The sequence below is a fragment of the Lepus europaeus genome, chromosome 10 (genome assembly GCF_033115175.1).
Source record: "Lepus europaeus isolate LE1 chromosome 10, mLepTim1.pri, whole genome shotgun sequence".
In the NCBI taxonomy this organism is placed as follows: Eukaryota; Metazoa; Chordata; class Mammalia; order Lagomorpha; family Leporidae; genus Lepus; species Lepus europaeus.
Window position 1 is genome coordinate 112,892,835 of NC_084836.1, and position 6,000 is coordinate 112,898,834.

The following is a 6,000-nucleotide window of genomic DNA, read 5'->3' on the forward strand; positions in this document are numbered from 1 at the left end:
GATTAAATTAGTGTGTCTAAATCGGGTGCCTAGAACCACGCCCAGCTCACGGAGGGTGCCGGTTCAGTGTTCCCTGCTCCCGAGGGTGCATTGGTGCCGGGGCAGGGCGCTCTGTCTTTCCACGCGTGGTTCCCTTCCATCGTTTAAGAAGTAAAGTTGCATATCCTGCGAGGTGGGTTCACCGTGAGGCTCTTGAACTCTAAGGGTCAGGGTCACGTTCATGGGCACTGCCATTGCCACTGCCACAGCACTGGGAGGCCCCGGCACAAGCTCAGGAGAGCGTGTCAAGAAGCACACGTTCGCAAATGGAAGGCCTGTAGAAGCTTTGGGTCTATAAAACCGGATCCTCGGGGCTGGTGCCGTGGCATAGCGGGTAAAGCCGCTGCTGACAATGCCAGCATCCTGTATGGATGCCGGTTCAAGTCCTGGTTGCTTCACTTCCAATCCGGCTCTCTGCTATGGCCTGGGAAAGCAGTGGAGGCTGGTCCAAGTGCTTGGATCGCTGCCACCCATGTGATAGACCTAGATGAAGCTCCTGGTTTCAGCCTGACCCAGCACTGGCCGCTGTGGCCATCTGGGGAGTGAACCAGCTGATGGAAGATCCCCTGTGTCTCTGTCTCTCCTTCCCTCCGACTTTCAAATAAATAAATCTTAAAAAAACACAATCAATAAGAAAACCTAGATCTCTCCTGGAAGTGGGGATTCTTCACCCTATTTTGCAGGTGGGAACTCAGGCTCAGAGAGGCGAGGTGACCTGCCCGAGGTCACACAGCTGGGGAGGTGCAGAGCTGGGACCTCAGCCCGAGCCTGCAGCAAGTGAAGTGTGGACAGAGTCTGCCAGAGAGCCTTGCCAGCCAGGACTCGTCTCCTCTGTGCCTTGTCTGTTTGGGTCTGGCACAGGAGGGGCCGTCACAGAGGAACAAAAAGAAACGTTTTCTGGGGGCCAGTGCTGTGGCACAGCAGGTTAAGCCACCACCTCTGATGCCAGTATCCCTCGCAGGTACCGGTTCAAATCCTGGTTGCTCCACTTCCAATCCAGCTCCCTACTAATGTGTCTGGGAAGGCAGCGGAAGATGGCCTAAATGTTTGGGCCCCTGCTATCCACGTGGAAGACCCCGAAAAGCTCCTGGTTTCTGGCTTGGGTATGGCCCAGCTCCAGCCGTTGCAGCCACCTGGGGAGGGAACCAGAGGAGGGAAGCCCCACCACCACCACCACCTAACGCTGCCTTTCAAGTAAATACATATTTTTTAGAAAGAAGCATTTTCTGGATGAATAAATGAATGAAGAAATGATTTTCTCCCCTCTCTGCCACGTCCAGTCCAAGGACTCCACAGCTTCTCTTCCCCACTGCGTGCATCTGAGGACCCGAGGGAGGCTGTGACTCAGGCTTGACCAGCCCCGGCCTGGGAGAGGGCAGGGGAGTGACCTGGGCAGGGACAACCAGGGTTTCCCCGAGCGGAAGCTGAGCTCAGAGCGGCCCTAAGGCTGACACACGGTGAGTTCCTGGGTCCTGCCTGCTTCTCTTCCATTCCCGCAGACTTCCTGGGAGCCCCTTCCCACCGAGTGTCTTCTACTCCGGATCGCATGGCTCAGGATCAGGAAGGGTGATCAAGGGACACAGAGTGCCCGGCCCTGCACCGCTGGCCCTGGCCACACATCTCTAAACGGCTGGTGCCGACCTGGGGGCAGTGGGCGGGGCAGGCGAACGTGACACTAAACAAACTCCATTTCTTCACATTCATGCGAAAGAGTCAGAAAATCTGTGTCTACAAAGAGACTCGTCCACGGGATTCCATGGCAGTGTGACTCCTGGCAGCCAAAAAGTAGGGGGGCGGGCACCTACCCGGCAGCTAAGACCCCGCTGAGGACACCCCAGGTCCTGGGTTCAAGTCCTGACCTGCTCCCAACTCCAGCTTCCTGCCAGTGTGCACCCTGGAAGGAGGCAGGTGACGGCTCGAGTGGTGGCCAACCTGCCACCGTAGGGGACACTTGGACTCAGGTCATGCTTGCTGGCTTCAGCTTGGCCCAGTCCCAGCTGTTGAAGGCATTCGGGCAGTGAACCAGCAGATGGGCGGTTTCTCTCTCTCTCTCTGGCTCCATGCCTTTCAAATAAATAAAAAGAAAGATTTAAAATTAAAAGGTGGCATCAACCAGTGAATGCATTCTGTGTGGGACGTGGCCTCGCCGCACGGAAGAACACCGCCCAGCCACAGAAAGGAACAAACACCTGATCCACGAACACCCGGAGGAGCCTCAAACCACGCCGAGCCGGAGAGGCCACGCACAGGGCAGTGGGCGCCGACGGAGCCACTTGTGTGAAGGCCCAGGAAAGGCTGATCCGCTCTGTAACGGTGGAACCCAGACCGCGGTTCCCGGGGACCAGGAGAGGAGGAAGGTCGGCGGGGCACAGGAACGGGGAACTTTCTGGAATGCTGTCAGAGTTTTGTGTCTCGATCGTGGTGCTGGCCACCCAGTCGTAGGCGTTGGCCAGAATTCATCAAGCGATAACTGAAAATGTGCGCGTTGTGTTGTGTGCCACGTGACAACAGCCATGCACACACGCCTCATTAAAGCTGATCTAAACGCGCCAGCTGCCTGCACGAGCCCTCAGCCCGATCGCACTCTCACCTGGGCACCGTTCGGTGCTGGAATAACCCCCACCTCTTGCCTTTGCCTTTTCATGCCTGCCGTGGAGGTAAACAAGAGGCTCTGGTCGGTGCGTGTTCGTGTTTGCTTCTCTCTGTCCGAGAATCTCACACGGCTTAGTCCCAAGTCTCAGCTCTTCCAGGAGTATTTGGCTTCCTCTTGCCACCCGGCCAGCAAAGCCCACACGGGGCCGGCCAGCTGTCGCTGCTCAGAGAAGTCGCACACCGGAAGTGCTTCCTCCTAAGTCAGCGCCCCCACCCCCACCCCCGGCACGCCTTCCGAAGGCCACATCACCCCATCGCTACAGATTTTTTGATTCTTTCTTTATTTGAGAATCAGGAGAGAGTTCCATCTTTGGTTGACTCCCCCAAATGTCCGCAATGACTGGCCAAAGCTGGGAGCCAGGAACACACAGCCCAGGTCTCCCACGCGGGCGGCAGGGACCCCGCTTCGTGAGCCATCACCACTGCCTCTCGGAGTGCCTGTCAACAGGAAGCTGGAGACAGCAAGCAGACCTGGGGCCCGAACCCATGTGCTCCCGGCTGGCTCGCTCCTGCCGCTCCCATCCTGTAATCTTCGAGGAGGAAAGGCAGGAGGTGCCGAGCAGCCAGGAGGAGGAGAGGTTTTCTTCGGCCAAGGGACACAGGTGAGTCAGGTGACATCTCTGCAGCAGCCCCCGAGGGCGCGCCGGGGCCACCGCCACGCACTGAAGTTTTGTGTCACAGCAGACGTCACACGCAGGGCCGTGTCGCTGCTTTGGAGCGGTTTTTCCTGGAAGCCCAGGAACAAGATTTGGCGGAGGCCAGCAGATGGTGGGCAGCCTGCAGCCCCAGCCGAGGCTCCTGTCTGGGTGCGGTCAGGCCCAGTTGGGGCCATCTGGTTTGATACTTCCGAAATGCCAGTAGCGGCTCTGCGGGACTTTTTAACCGACTTCCCGGATGAGGGTTGCTGTGGCTAATGGGTGCTTTGCCCTCATTACAAATGTCGACAAATCCGTAGAATAAAATACCTCCAGGCATAGAGTCTGAGAAGCCCACGAATTGTCCCCTGAAATTGGCCTTAATGCATTTTGCCTCCAAAGGCGGACACGTGAGCGAGCCCAGCATTTGGGGCATCTCATCACGTGTGCCATTTTATTTATAGGGGAGGAGAGGAGCCGCGGGAGACACAGTGCACACAGTGCACAGGCTCTGCTCCTGGCTTCCCGTAGACTCTAACCGGGAGCCAGCTCTGCCACTGCCGAGTGCTGTCCGCTGACTTCCCTAGGCTTCCGTTTCCTCCTCTTGCAAACGGGGATACCCAGCTACTGTTGGACAGATTTCTTTTAAGGCAGAGTTTATACGGCGTGTATCTATGTAACGAAGTGCCAGGTTCTCGACTTCTGTTCCTGGGTGTGGGTCTGCAGCGGCCCCACCACCACCACCACCGAGAGCCCTCCCAGGGTTGCCCCCAGCCACTCCCCACCTACTCCTGTCCCCCAGGACTCAGCCTGTCCTGGAACATCATGGAAAGGAAATCATGCGACGTTGCCGTTTGGAATCTGGCCTCTTCCCTTCCATGTAAACGTCTGAACATTCACGCACGTGTGCCGCGATCGTCCACTCCTGCCCAGGGTGCTGCTGCCTGCAAACACCAGCCGTTGATCCCTCTACCTGTGGCTGGGTGTTTGCCTGTGTCTAACCAGGGGTGTGACTAATGAGCAGGTGTCCGTGTGATGCACTTCAATGCATGTGTTTTTTTATTTATTTATTTATTTTTTTTACAGGCAGAGTTACACAGTGAGAGAGAGAGACAGAGAGAAAGGTCCTCTTTCCATTAGTTCACCCCCCCAAATGGCTGCTACAGGCGGCGTGCTGCGCCGATCCAAAGCCAGGAGCCAGGTGCTTCTCCTGGTCTCCCATGCGGGTGCAGGGCCCAAGCACTTGGGCCATCCTTCACTGCCTTCCCGGGCCACAGCAGAGAGCTGGCCTGGAAGAGGAACAACCAGGAATCCAGCGCCCCAACAGGGACTAGAACCCGGAGTGCTGGCGCCACAAGCGGAGGATTAGCCAAGTGAGCCGCGGCGCCGGCCAATGCATGTGGTCTTTAAGTACAATGAGCTGTTCATGTTCCGGGCAGGAAACCACGGCCCCCGCCGCTACCCCAGGGTTTCCTTCTGGAAGCGCCATGGCTGTGGGTTTCGCGCATCGCAGTCTGTGACGCAGCTCGGGTGAACGTGAGTGGAGGCAGAAAGCGCTCCAGGTCCACTGGTTTCTCCCTGCAGACGCTCAGCGTGCCAGCGCCATGCGTCAGAAAGAGCTTCTTTTCCACTGACTTGACTTGGCAATGTGTTCAAAACTCAATTGGCCGTGAGAGTGTGAAGCTGCGTCTGGAGTTGCTCTTCCGTCGCGTTGATGGACTTGACCGTCCTCGTGCCAACACCACCCTGGCCTGGCCGCTGCAGCTCCACGTAGTCTCGATCTGTAAGTCTGTCAAAGCTCCCGTGCGTGTCCCCTCCGCCACCCGGCTCTTGGGAGCCGCTCTCTTTGCAGGTGAGTCCACGCTTCCTTCCCCGGCCCCGATCACCTCTCAGCTAAGTAAACCTGATGGGCGCTTGCTGTGGAGACAGAACGCTTTGTTTCCAGCGTCTGCACTTGGCTCAGAACGACCCCTCTCCTCACACACATCGTGCGCCTCCTACCATATCCTTTAGCATTCTGATCACAGCCAGGGTGGATCTGAAATGCTCGCCTGCCAGTGCTGCCTTCCGGAGACATTTCTGGGTCTGTTTTCATTTAATGAATGTGTTGCGTTGAAGCTTTTTTTTTTTTTTTTCTTGCTTTTTCATGCGTCTCAGAATTTCCTGCTGTGTATCAGACACTGTGTGTAAAAGAACAGCAGAGGGGAAGATCGCTAGCAGCCGCTTCTAGAAAATGGCTGGAGGGGCCGGCGCTGTGGCATAGCGGGTAAAGCCGCCGCCTGCAGCGCCACCATCCCATTTGGGCGCCGGTTCGAGTCCCAGTTGATCCACTTCTGACCCAGCTCTCTGCTGTGGCCTGGGAAAGCAGTAAAAGATGGCCCAAGTCCTTGGGCCCCTCTACCCACATGGAAGACCTGGAAGAAGCTCCTGGCTCCTGGCTTCAGATCAGCCCAGCTCCAGCCATTGTGGTCATCTGAGGCGTAGACCAGCGGATGGAAGACCTCTCTTTCTCTCTCTCTCTCTGCCTCTGCCTCTCTCTAACTCTGCCTTTCAAATAAATAAATAAATAAATCTAAGAAAAAAAAAAAGAAAGAAAACAGCCAGAGCCTTCCTCCATCAGCTGCCTCCGTGGAGGAGAGAGCGTCTCTGACGTTAGTTGACAGTGGCTGCGTGA